Genomic DNA, 26119 nt, shown 5'->3' with positions numbered 1-26119 from the left:
ATTTGTGCAGGGAGTTGACGCAAGTGGGCTTGACTAGAGAGCTCAGGCTCCAAACCTCATTTATGATTCCAGCTGAAGCATTACAGTATCATATCATCTTACTCTTAGAGTAAGCTGAGTGTTTTTTCTATCCATAATCTCACTCATTTGACTCTTATCCAAACTTTGGGGGAGATAGGAGCAGGATGGGTTGCTTGCCCCTTTTCATAGGTAATTCTGTGGGAGAACAGATAGGGATTAAGTGCCAGGAGTGGGACTTGAAATCAGAGCTCTTCCCAGATGCTTTTGGTCACCATTACTAGTTTCCTGTGGTGGCTGTAACAAATCACAACAGACTGAGTAATGTAAAACAAAACAAAACAAACAAAAAAAACCTATGGACGTGTCCTCTCTTTCACAGTTCCGAGAGGTCAGTGGGCCAAATTCTGGGTGTTGTTTGGACCATGTTTTATGCCTCTACAGGCTTCGGAGGAAAAGTCTTGGCATCATTAGGATTGTCTGGTAGTCTGAGTCCTGCCTTGAAACTGCCTCACTCCATCCCTGCTTTCAGGGCCATACTGCCTCCTTCCTGCTTCCTGCCCGTCTTCTCTGTGTCTTTCCCTTTTTGTTCACAGATCTTTCTGCCTTTCTTTGATGAGGCATTTTATAATAGATTGTTTTTTTTCCTTTGGCTTTGGGGCCACAGTCAGTGATGCTCAGGACTTAATCCTGCCTCTGCACTCAGAGATCACACCTGGTGGAGCTTGGGGGATCATATGTGAAGCCAGGAATCCAGCCCAGGTCAACCACATGCAAGACAAAGTACCTTACTCACTGTACTATATTTCTCGCCCTGAATTTATATATTTCTGCCTCCACCCTCATCCCCTGGGTGGTTTTACTGCTGAATCACATCACTGGCCTATAATGACTGATTTTAAAAAGAATTGATTTTAGGGCTCATAGAATTCAGTGCCCATGTAGATAAGTCAATATGATTTCCTCACCACTATATTTGCAAAGGTTGTTTCTCCAAATAACATAACAGTTTCAGTATCCAGGCATTAGCACAGCTCTGTATCTTTTCAGGGGCCTCTGTTCAGTCCCCCCTCATTCACGGAGTACTATTTAACTCCCTAGCTTCAGTTTTGGATTATAGAAATAATCTGTTTGAAAATGGGCCATGGGGACTATGGATCTCTTGGCCAGGACCTAGAAAGGAACATGAAAATATTTCTGGTTGATGCCAAGTGCTTAGTAACTAGAATTGAACTAACACACTGGAATTCTTCCACCAGCTTGTTACCTTAGCTCTTGCAGCTATTGAACATAAATTACCAGGGTTAAATTAAGGTAAAATAATATCTGATCAACAGTAACAAAATCAGAAATTGTTTTACATTATCTTCTTGTATTATTGGTCAAAAGTGTGGTGTGTGTTATATTAATAAATATGCATACATATGTATATATGTTTCTAGAGGAAAAGAACTTTCTAGTGTCTTATTCACAATTAGACCCTCAGTACAGTTCCTGACCTATGCAAATGCTCACAACAATTTGTTGTACGAAAGAAGGTCACATTTGATGATGCCCAAGCCAGGAAGCCACAACTCCCACACTCTTGTCACTCTTTTTAGGGTTCTAACCAGTAGGAAGACCTAGTCATTGTCTGAGAGTCTCCGCTGACTCCTAGATTCCACTGTGAGTCCATTTTCTCCTTACCGTGCACATAGCGTTCCCCTTTGGCTTTTGGCCAGAACACACTCATCCTTGACTAGTCCACATTAATACAAATCAGTGCAGTGCCTTCTGCTGAACAGTTAATTCCTTTGTTCTTCAGTTAGAACTTTAAATATAATTTTTTTCTTTAAAATAACACATTTTAAGTATTATTTGAGGCACCATGATTTATAATACTGTCAGTGATAGGTATGATGTAAGCATCATTCCTACAGCACACCCTCTACCAGAATGTCCACTTACCTCATCATTAACTCAGGGTTCCCATCCCATCCCCCCTTTCCCACTGTGGTAACCTCAGTTTTGTAGACCAGTTCTCATGATTTGTTGCCTTTACTAACAGTTGACATCCAATGGGGCCTCAGGTGCCTTTGGTTGGATCAGGGTAGGTAGGATGGTTACGTTACTTCTTCAGGATAAGAAAGCTGTGTATTAATTTCTGGGGAGAATTCAGGCTTTGGCTCTCTGCCCTCTTGCAAGTCTGGACTCTGACACACCTTTTCCTGTTTGCAGCAGTTCATGATTCTTGAACTGTGTGCTACACCTTGTGTGCTAGACCTCTAGACTCTGACTCATCTCAATTGCCCCAGCTAACCTTCTTCATAAGTTGAGCCCTATCACCAGCCCTGTTTCATAGTAGGGGCCCAGAAGTAACTTCAGCTTTATGCTGACATTTGAACCCAGACAATTATACTTAAGATTGTAAGTTTTCATCCTGGTGTAATACTGGGCACTTGCTTCTTTGCTTGTAAAGTAAGTCACTTGTTCTTTTTGAAAACTTAATTATTTTTCTTATTTTTATTTATTTTTAATTTGGGCAACGTTCTCAGTGATGCTCAGGGGTTACTCCTGGCTCTGCTCTGGAATCACTCCTGGTAGTGCTCAGGGGACCTTGAGGGATGGTAGGGATCGAACCTGGGTCATAGCCACATTCAAGGCAAGTGTCCTACTTTCTGTATTATCTCTTGGGCCCCAATTTTCCTTATTTTTAAACTTCAGGAGTATACCAGGATATAATATGTTATTTATGAAGTTTAAAAATGATATATAATTAAAATATTATAAAATTACAAATTAATATATTAATGAACACAATATTATTAATGCTAACAATGATTAATGTGATCAATACTATTGATTAATATATTAATATATATTTAATATTTAAACGTATATGTATTTTTTTTCTGATCTACTTTCCAGTACCCAGTGAAACTTTTGATCTAGTAACTCTAATCTTCTCCAAAGTTAAATTTCCTTGATTGCAGTTTGAGAATTTCTTTTCTTCATTATCGTGTTTGTTCTCCTACCCTTGGAACTTATTTATTTCCTTTGATTTGCAAGTAGTTCTATTAAATGTGCCTTTATATTTCTTTTCTTTTCATTCAAGAATTATATTACTTCTAATTTTTACCTGGAGAGTATAAGATCTTATTCATTTCTCAAGATTAAAACAAATATAGCAGGGCCGAAGAGATAGCACAATGGTGTTTGCCTTGCAAGCAGCCGATTCAGGACCTAAGGTGGTTGGTTTGAATCCTGGAGTCCCATATGGTCCCCCGTGCCTGCAAGGAGCTATTTCTGAGCAGATAGCCAGGAGTAACCACTGAGCATCGCCGGGTGTGGCCCAAACACCAAAAACCAAAAAACCAAAAAAAAAAAAAAAAAAAAAAACCCAACAAAAACCCAAATATAGCTTAGAAGAATCATTTCAACTTTTTATTTCCTCAGTTGAAGTTAAAGCTTTTTGTTTGTTTGTTTGTTTTTTGGATCACACCCGGCAGCGCTCTGGGGTTACTCCTGGCTCTACGCTCAGAAACGCTTCTGGCAGGCTCGGGGGACCCTATGGGATGTGGGGATTTGAACCACCGTCCTGCATGCAAGGCAAATGCCTTACCTCCATGCTATCTCTCCGGCCCCTAAGGCTTTTTTTTTTTTTTATGTTTAATGAATTTCCCAGTAAAATATTTAGTTCTGGCAATTCTTTGTGTTAAGCAACATATTAAAAAAATGCCATGTAGGGAATTTATTCTAGAAATGTGATTATTTTAATATGTTGCTTACTATGACTATATATCACTTAATTGGAATAAAAAGAAAATATTGATTATTTCCAGGAATATTGCAAAGATAGTCAATAAATATCAGCAAAGAAACAGAAATGGCTCTTGGTAATCTAAAGAATCTGTTTTTGACATCCAATGTCATACATGACATAAAACTAATTAAGCAACATTTTCTAAGATTGCATTTCAAACTCTGGCTCTTGTGTTCCATATAAAAAGGGATTATCATTTCCTATTAAGGTAAATCATGTTGTAAAAAACAAACACCTGTTCTTCAGCAGCTGCTTTATACGGTAGAGATTTCCATCTCTAATAGAATCGAATGTAGCTCCTTCTGGTTGATAAGACAGTTTTTATTTGGTGACTCTGGGAACTCAGGCTTCTTAGATTAGCTCTCCCATTCTCTGGGGACTTGAAATATTCTGTTTAGTTTACATTTACATCTGGTAGAAAAGCAAAGATAGAGTGGAAAAGACACACTTTGAATTACTTTGGCTTGGGAATAATGCACATCATTTCTCTTCACATTTCCACATTTCATTGGCCAGGAAACTGACCTCACCTATCTGCAAAGTATGTGTGAGTAGGAGAGGAGAGTAGGAAATAGTATTTGGCTTGGCAGTTCGAGGCAGTGAAATAAATAGACATTTCCATTTGAAGTTGGCAGGTGGAGAAATTAGAACTTGAATGGAGGACTTCTATCTTTGTAAGTAAGAAATTACTTACTGGGCTGGAGAGATAGCATGGAGGTAAGGCGTTTGCCTTGCTTTCAGAAGTACGGTGGTTCGAATCCCGGCATCCCATATGTCCCCCAAGCCTGCCAGGAGTGATTTCTTGGCGTAGAGCCAGGAGTAATCCCTGAGCACTGCCGGGTGTGACCCAAAAACAAAACAAAACAAACAAAAAAAAGAAATTTCTTTCTATCTGTGTAATTAAGAAACACATCTGTATATATGCATATATATGTCTCTATATGCCTGTCCTTCAACCTTTAAATTCCATGCCTAACAGCTTTTCTTACAAATATAGTCACAAATATATGCTGCATTACTTTTTTAAAGGAACAGCTATAGAAATTGTAATAGCAAAAGATTGGAAATACTCAGGGACTTTGGAAATACCAAAGGGACTGTGTGAATACATTATTGGAATTTTTACAATGAAACAGGAATTGCTTGGAATTGAAAAGCAAAGTACAAAATAGTGTGTACATTGCTGCCATCTCTTTAAAGAGAGAAATATAGTATATGCACGCTCAGATATTCAAAGTGTGTTTGTGGAAAGGAAAGATCATAAGCAACTGGCAATCATCATTGTATCTGTTTTAAATGATAAGGTAATGAAAAGTGAGAAAGATTTACTTTTATTGTATATTCTTTCATAATTTTTGATGTGGGCCTATTTTAAAAAGTATAAAATATAGTTTTAGAAATAGAATAAATAACATGGAATGATGGCTGTAAGATATCTATTGGCTGTAAAAGCTACTTACTGAAAAATAAAATAAAAGGTATAATATGGCATCATTTAGAAATAAAAATACAGGGCTGGAGAGAGAAGTCACTGGACTCATGAAGAAGGCCCAGGCTGGACCCCCAGCACTGCATGACATCCTAAGAATCACCTTGCTGAGCACAAAACTAGAAGCAGTCCTGAAGCACTACTGGGTATGGCCTGCAAATCTGAACCAAGAAGAAAATCATAATGAAAATTCTAGTCTTCCTTTTAGTCCTGCCCTGATGTCATCATATGTCTCCTGTTGGGATTAATAAGTGCCAGACCGGGGAGAAAGTACAGAGGATGGACACATGCCTTGCATTTGCAGGGATCCGAGTTCCATTCCTGGCACCATGTAGTATCCTGAACATAACCCTGGAGGCCCCAGAGCACTCCTTGGGGATCCTTAGCATAGTCGGCTTAGTAGCACAGTGATGCTGAGCAGTACACTGTCAGGTCTGGTGAGCTAAGAGAACCTGTAGTAGCTCCAGGTTCTATGTGAACCACTTGGGAAGTCTCCCCACCCCCATCTCACCTTAAAAAACAAACTGATAGGGCCTGAGCGGTGGCACAGTGGTAGGGCATTTGCCTTGCATGCGGCTGACCTAGGATGGATCGCAGTTTGATCCCTGGCGCCCCATATGATCTGAGCGCATAGCCAGGAGTAACCCCTGAGTGTCACCAAGTATGGTCCCAAAACAAACAAACAAACAAATGAACAAACAGAAAACAAACTGAAAGATTAGCAAATGCTTCCCCTTTGTTCCCATGCTACATTTCCATACACTCATCACACTCTGAATTGTACATGTGTGTTTATCTACTCCAAATCTCTGAGAGCCGACAGCATCCTAGTCATTCACATCCATGCCAAAGAATAGTGTCTTTTCTCTAGCAGGTGTGTGGTAAACATTGAGTTGGTGCCTAAAACAGGGTGCATATTGAATAAAGCACTTGAATTGAATTTTGTTGATGTGGGATACACCTGAGTTCAAAATCAGATGCAATGTCTCTCTAGTAAGGTCTGTGGCTTATCCATCCAGTGCAGCCCCAGGACCAAAAGACAACCATGCTATAGTGGGATTTGTTTCCCCTAGGGATCTGTTGCTGCATCTTAAACTAGCGCGGTTCTTTTTTAAAAGTATAAATTACTTTATTTAAAGACCATGTATCACATAGGTGAGATAGTTGATCATAATATATTTGTTTTCAGGTAAGTGGGAATGAAATTACTAAAAAAGAGGAATAAGCAGGGGAAAAAGTAGCACAAGAAAATTTGTGAAAATGATTTTTTCTCTTAATGAGGTCATTAAGTTATTGTCAGAAGGTTAGTAAGTTCTTGTTCCTAGTTGATTATTCATTTACTTTCTTTTGTTTCTGAATATTAGGCGACTTCAGATACACATTGGTGTCTATATTGATATGTTCCTACAGGGGTGAACGGTATTAAAAGAATTGGAGTTGTCACACAGCTGCAATGTATCTATGTGGTCCAGGAATTCCAAACACTATTGCTGATATTACAATAGTGGGGCATGTTTTTGGCTGCTGGGGCTTCTGGAAGTATGAGTGGGTAGGGTAGGGTGGGGGCATAAGAACAGTGCCTGCTCTCACTGCAAAAAAAGTTCTGGTGATGTCAGCCCAAATACCTGGAGTTTTAGTGAGAGTGGTATCTCTGCAGAAAGCCATAAGTGAGTGATGAATAGAACCATTGGCAAAGCAGTGATTGTGGGTGATGGATGTGGCCTGTCTCTCCTGATGTTGCCAGTTTTGAGCAACATGACTGGAGTACCCATCATTTTTTATGGCTTGCTCTAGATCTCTTTTGAGAACAGAGTAAGTCTATGGAGCTGGCCAAATGCAGACAAGGTGATGGTGTTTCTCCTGTGTGGTTCTTCATAGAGACATATAAGTAGCAGAAAATGACAGTTAAAAACAAATGGTAGAGTGATCAAACTGCTGATAAAGTACCTGTTTTGAGATAGGTGACACTGCTCTCTGCTTGTTAGACCAATTTGGAACATTTCCTTGACTTTCTTTTTATACCATTTTTCTTTCTCTATTACTAATTTTTGTCTCTTATGATTTACTGCCTGGATGTACTCAGGGCTCATGTATGGCTCTGTACTCAGGTAATATGTCTACTCAGGTATCCTGGCAATGGTCAGAGGACTGTTTCTGGTACTGGGAATTGAACCTGGGTCAGCCAATTGCCAAGCAAGAGTCTTACAACCCCAGTTCCCCAGACTTATTCCTCTCCTCCATTATTATTCTTTTGCAATAACCCATACTTCTAGCTAACTTTTGATGTGCTATTCAGGAGTCAGTTATAAATGAATGACATGAAACACAAATTGAATTGGGAGCTGGTGGCATTACTTCTAGTACCAAGTTTTTTTGTTTGTTTGTTTGTTTTTTTAACTGACAACTACTTGAGTAGTTGGAGACACGATGGTTTGACTTCTTTGCATGGTCCTGTTTTGTATACAACTATGTGATAAAGCAATTCTAAATGTTATTTCCTTATGCTCTTGTAAATACCCTAAACATTCTTTCTTTCTTTTTTTTAATTTTGGTTTTGAGGTCACACCCGGCAGCGCTCAGGGGTTACTCCTGGCTTTACGCTCAGAAATCGCTCCTGGCAAGCTCGGGGGACCATATGGGATGCCGGAATTCTAACCACCGTCCTTTTGCATGCAAGGCAAACACCCTATTCCATGCTATCTCTCCAGCCCCAAACATTCTTTCTAGAGCATTTCCTCTAACCATTTATTGATGGTGGTTTTATTTTTTTATTTTTTTATTTAATCCAGTTATTATTTTCTTTTTTTTTTTTTTTTTTTTTTTTTTTTTTTTTGGTTTTTTTTTTTTTTTGGTTTTTGGGCCACACCCTGTGACGCTCAGGGGTTACTCCTGGCTATGTGCTCAGAAGTTGCTCCTGGCTTCTTGGGGGACCATATGGGACGCCGGGGGATCGAACCGCGGTCCGTCCTAGGCTAGCGCAGGCAGGCAAGGCAGGCACCTTACCTCCAGAGCCACCGCCCGGCCCCCCTATTTTCTTTATTTAAACATCTTGATTACATAAATGATTGTGATTAGATTTCAGTCATGTAAAGAACACCCCATTCACCAGTGCAACATTCCCACCACCAATGTCCCAAATCTTCCTCCATCCCACCCCACCCCCACCTGTACTTCAGACAGGCTTTCTAGTTCCCTCATTCATTCACATGATTATGGTAGTTCTCTGTGTAGTTATTTATATAGCTGCACTCACCACTCTTTGTGGTGAGCTTCATGAAGTGAGCTGGAAGTTCCAGCCCTCCTCTCATTGTCTCTGAGGATTGTTGCAAAAATGACTTTTATTTTTCTTAAAACCCATGGATGAGTGAGACTATTCTGCATCTCTCTCTCTCTCCCTCTGACTTATTTCACTCAGCATGATAGATTCCATGTATATACATGTATAGGAAAATTTCATGACTTTATCTCTCCTGATGGCTGCATAATATTCCATTGTGTATATGTACCATAGTTTCTTTAGCCATTCATCTGTTGAAGGGCATCTTAGTTGTTTCCAGATCCTGGCTATTGTGAATAGTGCTGCAATAAATATAGGTGTGAGGAAGGGGTTTTTGTATTGTGTTTTTGTGTTTTTAGGTTATATCCCTAGGAGTGGAATAGCTGGGTCGAATGGGAGCTCAATTTCTAGATTTTGGAGGAATCTCCATATCGCTTTCCATAGAGGTTGGAATATATCCACTGATCCAAGATATCCACCTTCCCAAGGCCAATTTAGATAGCACTTCCTCAAAGAAGTCACTGTGGAACCCTGTGACTTTTCTTCAGTGTTCACTCTTCCATCAAATTTTTAGGCCCTTATTAGAAAACTATAACCATGAAACTGTCTATTCTTTTTGTTGTTTTTATTTGTTTTATTATTTTTAAAATTTTAGGTACTGAGACTTACAATACTGTTCCTGATAGGATGGCATACATATACACATGCATGTCAAACTCTTACCAATGTCCACTTCCCTCCACTATTCTTAGTGTCCCACCCATTCAGCCCACATTTATCCCCCACCCACCCTCAACGTCACTGTCCACCCCCACTTATGATAAGCTCATTTTCCCCAATTATGATAAGCTCAATTTTGTAGACCAAACTCAGGTTTATATCCAACATATGAGGGAGATCATTGTGTGTCTGTCTCTCATTCTCTCAAGTTCATTCACCAGGATACTCTCCATAGACATCCACATAGTGGCAAATTGTTGATGCTGGGTTATTTTTTATCCCCTTCCTTTTGCTGCCATTAGTATTGTGGCTAGGGTCACACATGTTTGTGATGCTTGCATATGCGGTCACCCTGGCTTGCTGAAGGTCATGTTTTTAGTTGTACTTATACACATGTTTGAGGAATTGCACTTCTAGTGATGGTTTTTATATCTTTAATTGGGGTGCTCATTAGGGGCCACATTTTGGTGACAGTGCTCACACATGCCCAACCCTGCAGCTGAAATTGTATATAGAGCCTGGGTAGGGGGCACCCAGGATTGAACTCAGCTTCACACTGGTGAGGGCAGGATCTTTTGGCCATCATCCCATCCCCTGGACCCCAGTTTCTCTATTCTGAATACATTCAGGATGTCCACTATGTATATATTGACCTGGCAGTGAGAACCAGAGACCACTAAGACAGCCCATCCTCAAGAAGCTTATGGAATACTGCAGGAGGCAGCTAACTAGAATCATCTCAGTTGTAATAAATGTACCATGTGTGTAGCATTCTATGGAAACACACAGAAGGAACAACAAGCCTATTTCCTAGAGGATGGGGGAAATCCAGAAAGATTTGAGTTGAACAGGTAAGAATGAGAAACAGGTAGGAAAATTACTCTCCAGACTAATGGAATAATAACTACCTCAAATTGGAGTGTGGATTGAGAAAGTAGCAGGAGATGACCCCTCGCAGCAAGAAGAGGTGGAATAGTAATGGGGCTTTTGCACTGAATTTGGGACATGAGCTTTTAAAAGCAATAGAGAAATTTCTTGAAAGATTGCCTGTAATACAAGTAAGCTGCTAGAATTCTTTGAGTTTCTAGACAGTAGGAATCAAGACTCACTTATCAATACAGAGTTTAATATCCCATAAAGTGGGATATTTAGATCTTTAGGTACGGCTCCAATGAATTTTTTTTTTCTCTTTCAAGAATTGACTTATCCAAAATACTAAGAAATGCTGAATATTTTTTTTGTACTCTATAAAGTCTATGATCAGTATTTTTTCTGTTCCCCAGACCTGCTGTCTGAGTTGGGGTAGATCTAGTGACCAAGAGAAGGTGTTAGTGAAGGACTATAGGTAAATCTAATCCTTAGATTTAAATTTCAGCTCCTCCAGTTAAACTATTTCCTGACCTTAAAGTGTCCTCATCTATGTTTGTAAGAACAGTTTCTACTCATACTTCAGAGGGTGCTGTAGAGAGTCACAATAGATAGAAATATTTGTAAAGTGCTTGTCTTTGCAGATGTTAGATGTTTATATGCTCAGTAAACATAACTCTTACTATTATTAAGAAATGTACCTCATGGGCCCGGAGAGATAGCACAGTGGCGTTTGCCTTGCAAGCAGCCAATCCAGGACCAAAGGTGGTTGGTTCGAATCCCGGTGTCCCATATGGTCCCCGTGCCTGCCAGGAGCTATTTCTGAGCAGACAGCCAGGAGTAACCCCTGAGCAATGCCGGGTGTGGCCCTAAAACAGAAATAAAAACAAAACAAGAAATGTACCTTAGCCACATGAACAATGAGTAGTGAGTGGTGAAGCTTAGTGGATTGGTCTTATCAGAATCTTTAATTATTGTTGCCTTGTATAATTAATGACTTCTGTGCATATAGTGAGATGATCAAAGATGCATTCCAAAGCAGTAAACCAAATTAAAGAATTTCAGTCTGTATAGGAAATACCATTTGGGGTCAGGAATTATTCTTAGTGGCTCTTCTAAATAGTCGCTGTCCTGCTCACATATAAGGGGGGTCATATGGGAGTGGGGGAAAATCTCTTCTATATAAGCAAATGATATTAAGTCCAGATTTATAATGTACACTACTAATTAAAGACTATCTTATGAAGATATATTGATAGGAGTTGGTCTGCTCGTGCTGACACCTGGTGTACATCGTCAAGTCTGGTTGCTCTGTTCCTCTTCCCCACAATTCCTAGAATTTTCCAACTTTAGGATCCAAGTGGGAATCTCATGTTGGGGGATGTTGTGCAAACCACATGCATAAAGAAAATAATTTACATTTTTCCTTTCTTAGCTTCTGGAACATCAGTGATTCCATCCTCCCACTTCTATTGGGCAGGAATTGAGGTAGTCTCCGTATGCTCCCTCATCTTCTCCAACACCCACCACACACACCCACACACGCACGTACAAACACACACACGCGCATGCCTGCACACACACACACCCCACTCCCTGTCATTCATGTCAGCAAGGAATCCAGCAGAGCTATTATCTTTTTTTTTTTCTGATTCAGAAACCCAAGAACATAAATCTTTGATAATAAAGGACCCACCAAGTAATCTTTTTTTTAATGTCTTCATTTCCTTTCCTCATGAGTTAGCATTGTTTCTTCACTTACCAAATATTCTTTTCTCTTTTTCTCTCACCATCTTATCAGTTTATCCCTTGTGTAGTACCTGATAATAGTTTTTAATAACAAAGATAAGATGCATTATATATTTAACACCCAGTGATAGTTATAGGTGGTGTACGAATATTACCATATTACTTTTCTCTAGATTTTTTCTTTTCTTTTTTTTGCCACACCCAGTGATGCTCAGGGGTTACTCCTAGCTATGCGCTTTGAAATCGCTCCTGGCTTGGGGGACCATATGGAACACCAGGGGCTCAAACTGCGGTCTGTCCTAGGCTAGGGCCGGCAACGCAGATGCCTTACTGCTCTGCGCCACTGCTTCGGCCCCTGCTCTAGATTTTTTTGAGAGCACATGCAGTGCTCTCAAAAAGACCTCTCTTCCAGTGACACCTCCCACTGCCTGGTTTTGTTGACAAAAGTGAAAAAGGAATCAAAGGACTGTCTGACAAGTGTGGAGCCTCTGGCAGAAGGCAGGGTTCAAGATAATTCTTACTTCTCTGTAGTTCCTTGTTTTTTCATGGCTTTGCAATGGAAAAGAGCCCAAAGATTTAAGGCCATAAACACAATTACTAATTCATAGGGGTTTTACTTCTTGCCAGTCAGTCAGAAAGAGGTGAGGAGAAAAGAATCAGAATGAAGTAGAAGATATTCAGGAAAACCAAGGCAATGTTTTAACCCACTGACTTTGGCAGGCTTCCAGCCTGGTGGACAGCAGATTGATGTCCTGGGTTTTCAGTTTTCTTATATCTTGTTTACATTATACTTGAAATTCTAGTAGCCTTCTCCCTTGGTTATTCTCCTACTCAGTCCTTTCATACTCCCCTAAGAACTTTTTTTTTTTCCCACCAACTCTGATAAGATGACATCTCTTACTGGTCAGGCTCCAAAGGACTTAAAATCAGAACTATAGCTCTAGGTTCTTCATAGTTTGAGTTATCAGTAGAACTCAAATTCATGTAAGCAGTGATGCTGTGGCAACTGTTTCCTCTTTACTGGTTTCCAGGGAAAGTCTTTAGAAATATGGAAGAGCCCCAGGAGAATCCCTTGCTAGAGCAAGAAAGGAGACTGTGCAATTGATGTCTGCCCTGCACCTCCACCCAGTGCTGAGCACAATCCCTGTGGCAGCACAGCCCTCGTAAGCCTCAGCATCATAGAATTTGGAATGAAAGAAGAATGTACTGCTGGAGATTATACTGACATTATCAAATAATGAAGGAATGCTATTTTGTGCCAATAAGTTGAGCAAATGAGATGTTTTTGGTTTCCTTTAAAATGCACTTTGCAAGCTGGTGATTAGCTTAGTGTAAGAGCACAAGCCTCACATGTATGGGACTCTGGGATTGTCCGTCAGCACCAAAAACAAAGCAGAATAAAATAAAATAAAATAAAACTCTCAAACTCCATTCAAAACCAACACAAAGTTAATGTTAAGTTAAATTTAATGTAAGATGGAATAAAAAATATAAATAGTCCTATATAAAATATTTTGAATCTATGTGAGAAACTTTCCCATGCTAAAACGTTGAGACCAGACAACCTCTCTGATGAAGACTGTCAAAGAACAAATAATATGAAAGTTAACTCCAGAAAACAGAAGTGGGATTACTTCCTAACCCGTTTTGTGAGATAAGCATTATCTAGATATTAAAACTTGACCAAAACACTTAAAAAGAAACATTTTCCTGATGAAACAGACATGATTATAGGCACTGCAGTAGACTGAATGTGTGTGTGTGTGTGTGTGTGTGTGTGTGTGTGTGCGTGCACCTTTAAAATGGATTTGATGAAACCCTCTGGATGAGATGGCATCAGAAAGTGTGACTTTTCAGAGGCAATTAAAGTGGGTCACGAGGTTAACCTTCATGAATGAGGTTAGTGACCATATAAAGGGGCCCCAGAGAGTCCTCTAGTCCTCATCCACCCTGTGAGGTCAGCAATGAGAGTTCAGTTGTCTGCAGCCTGGGGGAGGACTGTCCTCAGACAGTGAATTTGCCAGGGCTTTGATCTTGGACTTTATAGTCTCCAGAACTATGAGAAATAAATGTTTGTTGTTTAAAGTCACTGTGTCTGTGGCATTCTGCTTTAACACGTCAAGTAGACTAAGATAGAAATAAAAATCTTTAATGAGGGGCTGGAAAGACAGGAATGAAGACACTTGCCATGTATGTCGCATACTCCATTTGATCCCTGGAACTGCAGATTTTCCCCAGCACCCTACCAGTAGTGATCACTGAGCACTGCTGGTTGTGGTCCCAATAAAACGTTCTCAAAATCCTTGATGAGATTAATAGTTTTAATTTCGAAATATAGAAAAAGAATACCTAATGAGCATGTAGTCTTTTCCAGGAATTCAAGGCTGTTTAATCACAAAATTAGCATTTTTGCATATTCACATTGTAATATTAGAAAAAAATACATGTAATTCTCTCTCCATTTATCTAGTTCAGTAATTCTTTCTTTTAAGGTTTTATTTTTAAAAATAAATTATTTAAATCGGGGCCGGAGAGATAGCACAGTGGTAAGGCATTCGCCTTAGACGCAGAAGGATGGTGGTTCGAATCCCAGCATCCCATATGGTCCCCTGAGCCTGCCAGGAGCGGTTTCTGAGCATAGAGCCAGGAGTAACCCCTGAGCGCTCCCAGGTGTGACCCAAAAAACCAAACCAAAACAAAAATTATTTAAATCAGTTACCATAAGATACACAATGACAAAGTTGTTCATGATTGAATTTCAGGCATACAATGTACAAAACCCTTCACTAGTCACATTTCCCACCAATGTCCCCAGTTTCCCTCCCCGCACTCCATGTCCTCTCCCTTACCTGCCTCTATGGTAGTCATTTTTCTTCTCTTCCTTTTTTTCCTTTTGGATGTGTGATTTGTAGTATTGTTACTGAAGGGGTATCATGCATATCACTTTATCCACTTTCAGCAACCAGTGTGATCACTTCCAACTGTCACCGTCATAATGATCCCTTCTCTGCCCTAACTGCATTCCCCCTCTATTTTTGGCAAGATTTCTACCATTAACTGATCCTCCTAGACCTCATCTTAGTTCAGTAATTCTTAACCCATCAAATCAGGAATAGTTACAATTTTGTTTGTTTTGGGGGCCATGCTTGGTAGTGCATAGAGACTGTTCTTGACTGTGCCTTGGGGTCGCTCACAGTGGTGCTGGTTTGAATCCAGGCATCCTCTATGCAAAACATGTAATCAGACTATCAAAATATTTTTTGAGCCTAGAAGAAAATTGTGTGTGTGTTATATTTGGCAGCGCACCCGGTGGTGCCTTGACTTTATGCTCAGTGACCACTAATGATGGACTCAGGCAACCACATAAGGTGGATCAAGTCTGAGTCAACTACATGCAAGACAAGCACCTTACCACTGTATTCTTACTCTGGCCCTAGAATTTATATTTTTAACATGATAAAGAGCATCTACAGAGTTGGAGTACAGTAGATGAGATGCCTGCCTTGCCTGCAGCCAACCTTGTTCAATCCTCATCAGCCCATATGGTCCCTCAAGCCTGCTAAAAGTGATCCTTGAGGACAGAGCTAAGAATAATCTCTGAACACAATTGGGTATGTTCCCCCCCAATAAGTAAAGCATATACAAAACAGCACCATAATTAATGTGGAAAAAAGCTTTTTTGTTTGTTTTGGAGTCACATGTAGTGGTGCTCAGGACCTGCTCTAATTCTGCTCAGGGATCATTTCTGGTGGGGCTTGGGGAACTATATTCAATTCTGGGGATCAAAGTTGAGTTGTCTACATGAAAGTTAAACACCTTACTCACTGTACTGTCTCTCTGGCCCATCTCATAATTCCTGTTCAACACTACATGGAGGTCTTAGCCATTGTAATAAAGCAATAAGCAAAAATTGAAGCTAAATAGCTCAAAAAGTAGGCAGTAATATCTTCTCTCCTAGATGTGATTTTATAGAACATCTTAAGGAATCTACAAAACATTTACTAGAACTAGTAAATGGATTTAGAATGGCCATAGGAATTTAGAACGGTCATAGTAAATTTAGTAAGTGAATTCGTAAAGACCATATAAAGATAATACAATTGTATCTTTAATTTAAAATATACAATTGGCCACTAATGATGGACTTAGGCAACCACATAAGGTGGATCAAATCTGAGTCAACCACATGCAAGACAAGCACCTTACCACTGTATTCTTACTCTGGCCCTAGAATTTATATTATTAACATAATAAAGAGCATCTACAGAGTTGGAGTACAGTAGATGAGATGCCTGCCTTGCCTGCAGCCAACCATGTTCAATCCTCATCAGCCCATATAGAGATTTATGCTTATTTATATCAAAACCTGATCATCACCGGGCTGGAGAGATAATACTGTGGGTAGGGTGCTGGGGATCAAATCTGAGTCAGCCACAAGCAAGGCAAACATGTGTGTTCTTGCTGTGGCCCCTAGAAATATATATATATGTTGTTTTGTTTTGTTTTGTTTTGTTTTTTAGGGTCACATCCGGCAGCACTCAGGCTTGGGGGGACCATATGGGACACCGGGGGATCAAACCTCAGTCCGTCCTACGGTAGCGCTTGCAAGGCAGACACCTTACCTCTAGCACCACCTTCTCGGCCCATCCTAGTGAGTTCTTAAGGATATTTTCTTAACAAGCTTTTCCTGAGAAACTAAGAATATTTAGTGATTACATGTCTAGCAGTAAAACAAGAATATTTAATGATGAAATATTAGAACTATGTTCTTACTGGTGCTAATTTATAAAACATTATTATAGGGATTCCTTGTTTTAGAGAAAAATTTAGTATTAATATTGGGAAAGAAGAATCAAATTTGTTATTGCCCAGAATATAAAAAATCAAATGAAAATTTTAGAGCAAATGTGAAAATTGTAGGCTACTTAGAATGTGTGCATCCACTTATGTACCTACCTGCATTGCAGACATGTTTCTATGATGGTTGTCCAGTATATACATACATATTTGTATTAGTGAGTATGTAGTTTACAGACATTTACACCTATAATAGATTCTTAGAAATCAACATAAAATTCTGGAAAATGAACTTGAACGTTTCTTTTCGCATTGTAATGAAAATTGTAAAAGACTTAGAATTAATTTCAGAAGAAATATACAGGGCAGCTGAAGAAAGCAACAAAGCTTTTTGAGGAATAAGAGAATACTGAATAAGCAGAGACATCATATTTCTGGATGAAAAGACTCAAAATTATGAAGATGTAAATTTCCTCTAAAATGCCCTAAATTCTAACCACAATCCCAGTGACAACTTTTGGGGACTTGACAAAATGGATTCTGAAGTTTAGATAAAATTATAAACTTTCAAAGATAGCTAAGAAAAGGTACTTTAGGAGGTAATTAAGAACGATATGATCTGTAAGTTTGTAAAATAATTGTGAATCTGTGATCATTTGTTCTGCATACTCATTCAGAAATAGGCAGATCACAGGACTAGAATAAAACGTTTGGAAATAATCATAGTGTCTATAACATTAGCATTTCATGAAGTTGTAAATTCATTTAAATCAGGAGGAAATGTTTCATTACAAAAAAAGTAGCATGGGGGCACTAATTATTTTAGAAAGAAAATCATTTTGGAGAATTTTTGCTTCATGTTCACAATGTTAAAGTCTCTACCTTCTCAAATCTTTCCCATTCTCTACATTCCAGCTCTTCCATTACATCTTTTTTTTTTTTTTTTAGTTTTTGGGTCATACCTGGCAGCGCTTAGGGGTTACTTGTGGCTCTATGCTCAGAAATTGCTCCTGGCAGTCTCAGGGGACCATATGGGATGCCGGGATTCAAACCACCAACCTTCTGCATGCAAGGCAAATGCCTTTACCTCCATACTATCTCCCGGGCTCCATTCCACTACATTTTTGCCCAAGATTTGTTTCAATTTTCCTTGTATCCAGTTTTATATTCTACACCCACTACTTTACCTTTTCTGTGTCTGTTCCTCAGTCAGTAGTTCTCTTTCCATTCTAAGACAAAGTTTTTTGTTTTTTGTTTTTTTACTTTTATTTAAACACCATGGTTACAAGATTATTCATAATAGGTTTCTTTTTCACAGATAAAATTGTTAATGACTTGAAGCTGGAGAAATAGTACAGTTGTAGGGCGTTTGCCTTGCATGCAGCTGATCCAGGACAGACGATTGTTCGAATCCCGGCATCCTTTATGATTCTCCATGCCTGCCAGGGGTGATTTCTGAGCACAGAGCCAGGAGTAACTCCCTCCCCCCCCACAATTGTTAATGACTGAGTTTCAGTCAAAAAACCTTCACCAGTGTGCATTTCCTGCCACCGGGGTCCCCAGTTTCCCTCTCATCCTATCTGATGTCCTCTTTCCTCCCACCCACCCTCCCCCACCTGCCTCTGGAGCAGGCTTTTTATTTATCTCTCTCTCTCTCACTCTCTCTCTCAAACATACATTCTCCCTTTTCTTTTTTGACACTGTGGTTTGCACTACTGTCAATGAAGGGGTGCCATGCATGTCACTTTATCCCCTTTGAGCACACAGTTCTTGTCCAGAGTGATCAGTTCCAACTATCACTTTCATAGTAGATCCTTCTCTAGTCTAACTGTACTCTGCTCTTTGTGGCAAGTTTCCTACCATAGACTGGTTCTCCTAATCCTCATTTCTATAAGACAAAACATTTGACTCTATGCACTTATCTACCCCGAAAAATGGCATTATTGTTAGATAGGCCAAAATCATTTGGCTGGGGTGAATGGATAGTTCAGGCTTCTTTATATAATTGCAGAATTTTCTTTATCTAAAGAGAAAGAGGCTGCAGAAACGCAGGTGTTGATATTATTTAAAGGAAATAAAAAACGATCAGACTTGAACACCAAACCCAAAGTCAACGACAACAGAATCGATACCCAATCTACAACCAGCTGTACAAGTGGGGAACAGTTATGGAGGGTAAAGGAGGGAGATTTGGGATGCATGCTGGGAACAAGGGTGGAGGGAGGACAACACTGATGGTGGGAATGCCCCTTAATTATTGTCACTGTGTGCCTTAAATATTACTGGGAAAGATTTGTAATTCACTTTGACCGCAATAAAAATTTATTAAAAAAAAGAGTTAAATTGTGAGTCATTTATGAACAGATTGCAATCATTATAAATTAAACCAAGACAGTGATCTTTAGCTGCCTGAGTGTTCATAGATGAACAAAGACCATTCTTTCCCAACAAAGACATTAGTACCTTAGCCTCTTGTGTGTGACTGACCCTAATCCTGGCAGTTTGTCAGTTATCTGGGCAAAAGGCAGTCTACATTGGGGAAGTTGGGTCTTACGTATGTGGCCCAAGTCCATGTTGCTTGGGAAGATGAGTGGGACTATCTGAACTAAGTGGTGATTGCACTTTGTTGTTCTATTCTAGTTACTTTCTACTAATCTCTTGCTTCCACAGATTATTACTCATCTCAGCATGTTATTTCCTTTCTCAAAATTGTATTGAGATTTCAGGAGCAGATATTTGAAGGTAAGTAATGACTTTTTTTGTTTAGAAACTGTGTTTAATGAGTTAGCAGACCCAAGTTCTAATTCTGGCCCAACTATCAATTAGCTGTATGACTCAGTGAGCTAGTCCTGGACTGCAAGTCTGATTTTTTATGGTGAATAGATTTGATCAAACCAGTAAGTCTCTGTGACCCATGACAGACCTGGTGTTCAGTGTTACTTTGTAGGGCTAATTCAGAGGAGTTTCCTTTCTTCTTTTTCTGTTTTTGTTTTTGTACCACACCTGGTAGTGTTCAAGGATCATTACTGACATTATTGATGGAGAGGACATGGGAGGGGCATCTGGGGTGATAGGGAATGAACCTGGGAAAACCATGTGCAAGACAAACATAATACCTGCTTGGTACCTCAGAGGAGTTTTCATGAGTGTCTTTTCTGAGATGGAGGGACATGAGACCGGGAGACCTGACTTTAATCAGCTGTCCTTTCTCCTCAAAAGTTACTGGAATCTGAAGTTTTAAGACAGTTCCTGCTCACTGAAGAAAGATATAAAAACTATTTCAAGAGTATTTCCTCATTTTAGCAGGTGTGCCTTGAAGAAAGTTCTCTGTGGTTTTGTTGCTGGTGTCAGTTCTTGTCAAGTTCTCTAAGTATCCATCCACAGTGCCTACCCCCTGGTTGGCTGGTGGAAGATAAACCATCAGTTCCATGAAGAACTCCTCCCATCTTCGTAGGATTCCCGCTTGAGTGGAGGATGTAGACATATACATCTGTCTAGTTACATGTCTCCCAGTGTAAGCCTTACATCACAGAGCCATATACACATGCTATGCTGAAATCAATTTTCTGTTGTGCCATATAGTTATGTAAGATACAATCAAGGTATGTGAGTCTACTTTTCTGTCTTATTAACTTCCCCCTCAATAATTTAAAAATCTTTATCATGCAAATTTTAGACAGTTAATATGACTCTCCCATGCTGACTCCATGACATCTTCCAACATTTGTCCAGTGGGGGCTTTTTTTCCTCCTAAAGTAAAACATAGGTTTGCCTGACAGTGACTATCTTTTTTGTGATTTTGATTGTGAAGGCCTGTTTCTAAGAAATCTCCTGTGGGGCCTTCAGGACTGTATTCAGTGGCCTGTCTGTGTGAGAATGTTGTGTTGATCAGCTCCAAAAGTTGTCTTAGTTGTAACACTGTGTGCTGGCTGTTCTGTGTCCATTGAACATTTTTTTCCTCTTTTTTATTTCCAGGCTCAGCCCTTTATATCTCTGTATAGACGGAGTGTTATAGAGTGGTCTGGTCTATGTTCCTTCCAGAGCCAGAAGAGAATTCCCATCTGACCCACTAGAACTTGGAGGATGTTCACATACAGGTGGTCATTCCAGTGTTCAGAATTTGTTTTGTTCTACTTTTTATTATAAGATTGTGATTTACCAAGTTGTTCATAATAAAGTTATTTTATGCATTAAATGTTCAAATATCAATCTTATCACTAGTGTGACCTTTCCTCCACTAGCCTGCCTCCATGTAATCATCACAAATTTCCTTCATATTGCTTTTACAACACAAAGGCAAGTGAAATGATCAAAATCTTTAGATCAGTACAGGTCAATTTGAAATGACTATTATATTCCCCATGACATTATTAAAGTCAATGTCTAAGGATTTAATGGAGTATGGTTGATACAAGTTGAGTCTTCTGTGTTACTGTTTATGATTACTGAGGTTGGTATATTACTAAATAATGTTCCCATCAGATTTTCTCTGATACTACTGGGCTGATACTACTATAGGATATTGATGAAGATTAATAGATATAAACATATTTTGATAGCTTAAAAGTTTGATAAGGTTAAGACTCAGACCTGGGCTCCTTTTGCCTGAGGGTGATGTTGGACTGCTCTAGTTCATGCAAAAAGTGGAATCTCCCGCACCCCTACACACACACACACACACACACACACACACACACACACACACACACACACACACACACACCTTGCTTCGGAGACTGCCACAGAGCTATCAGCCAGGACTGGACTATATAGAAGTTATTGATAGCTGTTATTTTCTTTTGGAGCTTGGTGGAGGAACTGGGCTGTTTTTCTGCTAGGGAGATGGCCAATTTATTATCTCTAGATCAGAGTGAAGAGTGGCAAGGGATAAGAAGAGATGCTGAAAAATAATAATAATAATAAAAAAGAAGAGATGCTGAAGGGGAAAGAGGAGATAAATTGTACCCTAGAGAATTTCATGTCCCATCCCCAGAACCTGTAAATTTAAGGTTACAATGTCAAGGAGGATTAAGCTTGCAGGTGGAATAGTCAGCTGGCCTTAATAGTATGTGGGTTGTCCTATGTTACTTGGATAGGCCAATTGATCACAAGGGTCCTTAAATATAGAAGAAGGCAGGAAAGGAAAGCAGGAGCAGGATGTGTCATTGAAGAATGACATCTGATTGGAGATATACTATGCATGTTTTCTCTGAAGATGCAGTGTGGGTGATGGGGGTAGTTTCTAGAAGCCTGAAAAACAATCCAGTGAATTCATTCAGCACTCTCAGAGGGGAGTGCTCCTTACTGAAGTTTAGTGAGTCCCATGTTGAACTTCTTCTTCTTCTTCTTCTTCTTCTTCTTCTTTTTTTTTTTTGTTTTTGGTTTTTGGGTCACACCCGGCAGTGCTCAGGGGTTACTCCTGGCTCTATGCTCAGAAATTGCTCCTGGCAGGCTCGGGGGACCATATGGTATGCCAGGATTCAAGCCACCGACCTTCTGCATGAAAGGCAAACGCCCTACCTCCATGCTATCTCTCCTGCCCCCCATGTTGAACTTCTGATCTACAAAACTGTGAAAATGTAGATTTGTGTTATTTGTAGCTTATGAACTTGAAGTTATTTTATACAACATAATAGAATACAGACATGATATAAAGTTGATATAATATTGCAATACACAATATTAATTAAGAATTAACTGAGGGATTGTGCTCGCTTCAGCACAATACTAAAATTGGAACAATACAGAGAAGATTAGCATTGCCCCTGCGCAAGAATTAACTGAGGGAGGTCTGGGACTCAGGATTCAAAGTATAGACGTTGGTGGGGGAGAATGAAGCCAAGTCTGAACCAGAGACCAGGATTAGTATGACAGGATGCTCAGTTTAGGGAATATGGTTTTATTAAGGCTATTGCTCTACTGGAAGGGACTAAGAGTTGGGGAAGAGTTTCAGCTCAAGAAATCAGAAAGCAGTTTTGGGAATTTGGAGTATGTGGGTAGTAGCAGAGAGGTGTGACTGGAATAGAGAAAGTATGTGGGAAGAGTAGATTTGTATTAGGCTGGGGAAGAGAAAAAAGGAACAAACATAGGGCCAGGATTCATGAAATCTGGGTTTTAATCATTTTACTCTCTCAGCAGCCTGACAAAGGTTAATTTTTTAAAGTTGAAACTCAAGGGTAGAGATGTCACTCAAAAATTACGTTTTCTTAAGGAACAAATACAAATAGCCAAAAGGCACATAGAAATTGCTCTGCATCACTAGTCATCAGAGAGATGCAAATCAAAACAGTGAATTATTATCTCATGCCACAGAGACTGGCACACATCAAAAAGAAGAACAATTATTGCTGGTGTGCATGTGGAGAGAACAGGTTCTCATTTATTGTTGGTGGGAATGTTGACAGATACAGCCCTTCTAAAAAACAATATGGACATTCCTGAAAAAATAATCTAGGAATTAAACTCCCATTTAACCTGACAACTTTAATTCTTGAAATATAATCTCCCAAGGGTCCAAATACAAAAAAAGGAGAAAATACATTTGCATCCATTGTTTCTTGCAGCACTATTCATAATGGCCAAAATCTGTAAATAACCCAATTGACCAAGAATAGATGATTGGATAAAGGAACTATAGTACATACACTGATGGAATACTACTCAGCCATGAGAACAGATAAAGTCAAGAAATTTGATGCTACATGGAGGGACCTAGAGAGTATCAGGATGAATAAAGTGAGTCAGAGGGAGAGAAACCTACACACAGAATGCTCAGTATGAAAAGATATAATGGTGCAACAATGAATGCCCAAAGACAATGGAAACAAGCCCTTTTGAGGAGGCTGGAGGATAGGATGGGAGGTGAGAAATGTCTGTGGTGGAGGAAAGTTTATTGAGAGAAGGAAGTGCTGCTGAAAGGTGGAAAAGTGTTATGTATGAAACCCTATTAGCAACAGTACTATAAACTACAGTGTGAAAATGTACTTAAAAATACCACTCCTAGGAATATACCCGAGGAACACAAAAATACAATACAAAATCCCTTCCTTACTCCTATATTCATTGCAGTGCTATTTACAATAGCCAGACTCTGGAAACAACCAAGATGCCCATCAACAGATGAGTGTCTAAAGAAACTGTGGTACATATACACAATGGAATACTATGCAGCCGTCAGGAGAGATGAAGTCATGAAATTTTCCTATACATGGATGTACATGGAATCTATTATGCTGAGTGAAGTAAGTCAGAGGGCGAGAGAAAGACGCAGAATGGTTTCACTCATCTATGGGCTTTAAGAAAAATGAAAGACATTTTTAACAGTATCTCAGAGACAAGTGAGATGAGGGCTGGTAGGTGTAGCTCATGACATGAAGCACATTACATAGAGTGATGAGTGCAGTTGGAGAGATGACTACACTAAAATCTATCATAACAATGTGAATGAATGAGGGAAGTAGAAAGCCTGTCTCAAGTACAGGTGTAGCGGAATGGGGAGGAGGGAGATCTGAGAAATTGGTGGTGGGAATGTTGCACTGGTGAAGGGGGGTGTTCTTTACATGACTGTAATCATACAACTATAATAATGTTTGTAATCACAGTGTTTAAATAAACATAATTATAAAAAAGAAAAAAATGGTGCCTCTCCTAGACATGCAGACTGATGGATAGGATACAAAAGGGGTGGGGGAACATTGATGGAGGGAAGTGGACTCTGGTGAAGGGATCTGTGTTGAAACATTGTAGGCTTGATACCCAGCCACAAATAACTTTATGATTTTGTGGTGACTTAAAAAAATAAAAAGAGAAAAGAACAGAACACATGCCTTGCCATATGAGACCTTGGGCTCGAACCCTGTTGGGTTGGTTTCTACCGCTCCCACATCACAGGTGTGGCCCTACAAGAAACATAGCAAAAAAAGTTAAAGCTGGGCCCCTGTCTTCCTCTGCCTGAGAGGTGAGACTCAGGGGGTAGGGCTTACTTTCCAGAAGAAACAAAAATTACCTGAGTTAGTGAGGCCCTTATTCAGGAACAGCCTAGCAGTGGTCACTGTCTTGTAACTGTGATAACGCTATGAGACTGTGTCACCAAGGTAGCATCACTGACCACCCCTCAAGGAAATGCCAGTGGAACATGGCAGCTTCTTAGAGTGGAATGGCTTTACTTATATAGATTCTCTCATTGCCTCAGTGTGAAAATAATGACCAAGGCACTTACAAGACTCTGATTGAAGTGTTTGGGCTTCAGTGAACTATATATTTTATAATACCTCCCCCCCCATGGGGCAAGTTAGAAATATTTGCAAACTGTCACCTTTTGGGGGATAAACAGGTAGTCTTTTTGGAAGCTGACTATACATAAAAAAAGCACAGCATGGGACTGTGGAACCCAATATTGCTCTTCATTCTTAAGCATTACATATTCCAGAATCCTGAAGTACTGGATTCAGTAAAAATGTCTTTGCATTCTGTTTGATTTTGTACACTTTTCAGTTTCTCACAAACCTTTTACTGACAGAGCATCGTAGCAGCTGCCAGTGATAGGGCAACCAGAGGGTTTGGCAGCTTGTGGGTGGGAGTTTCAGGGTTTAGGGACTTGGCGGCAGTTAGATTGGGCTGTTGGTGTGGGAGGATGGAACTGTGTATTGATGATGGTCTTGGCTTTTCCTAAATCACAATTGCATCATATGAGATAGCTGAATTTATGTTGAGCTTTACAAAAGCCTCCTGAGAAAAGGGCAAAACTGGTTTTAGTGCGTAAGAAATTTATTTATGGCAGTTATGGTACCAAGCTGAGACCAGAGACTGTGGAGAATTTGGATCATTTTCTGGTAGAGGAAAAAAAAAACACTTTACTTTTAAAAGTAGGAATCTTATAGTATAATTACTTTGTAGTTACAATGAATCTTTAAAGTTTTTTTTTTGTCTTTCCATAGGGCAGCAAGTAGGGTCTGTTTTTGGTATACTAATTCAATCACAGAACTTCCGGAGAGAGCTTTGGGGGCTGGGGTGGCAGGAGATGGTGAGAAGATGTCAGTCCCAGCAGGCCCAGCTCCTTATGACTCATCTGTTCAGCGGAGCTGTGTGACGGGTCTTTGGAAACCCAGGGTCATGGCTCTTTGTAGTATTGAGATGACTCACAGGGATGAGGGTTGTCACCCTGTCTCAGGTTTATCTGATATACATAAATGTGATTTATAAATGTGATTTTCTTTCTTTCTTTCTTTCTTTCTTTCTTTCTTTCTTTCTTTCTTTCTTTCTTTCTTTCTTTCTTTCTTTCTTTCTTTCTTTCTTTCTTTCTTTCTTTCTTTCTTTTCTTTTCTTTCTTTTCTTTCTTTCTTTCTTTCTTTCTCTTTCTTTTCTTTCTTTCTTTCTTTTTTCTTTCTTTCTTTCTTTCTTT

General features: G+C 39.5%; 1 pseudogene; it reads left to right on the top strand.

Annotated features, from left to right (window-relative positions):
- The first annotated feature begins 22426 nt into the window (after positions 1-22426).
- On the top strand, positions 22427-22496 carry LOC126029673 (uncharacterized; annotated as a pseudogene).
- The last annotated feature ends 3623 nt before the right edge of the window (positions 22497-26119 follow it).

The sequence above is a fragment of the Suncus etruscus genome, chromosome 1 (assembly GCF_024139225.1).
Source record: "Suncus etruscus isolate mSunEtr1 chromosome 1, mSunEtr1.pri.cur, whole genome shotgun sequence".
In the NCBI taxonomy this organism is placed as follows: Eukaryota; Metazoa; Chordata; class Mammalia; order Eulipotyphla; family Soricidae; genus Suncus; species Suncus etruscus.
Note: the sequence above shows the minus strand (reverse complement) of the source record. Positions and strands in the feature narration are given on the sequence as shown.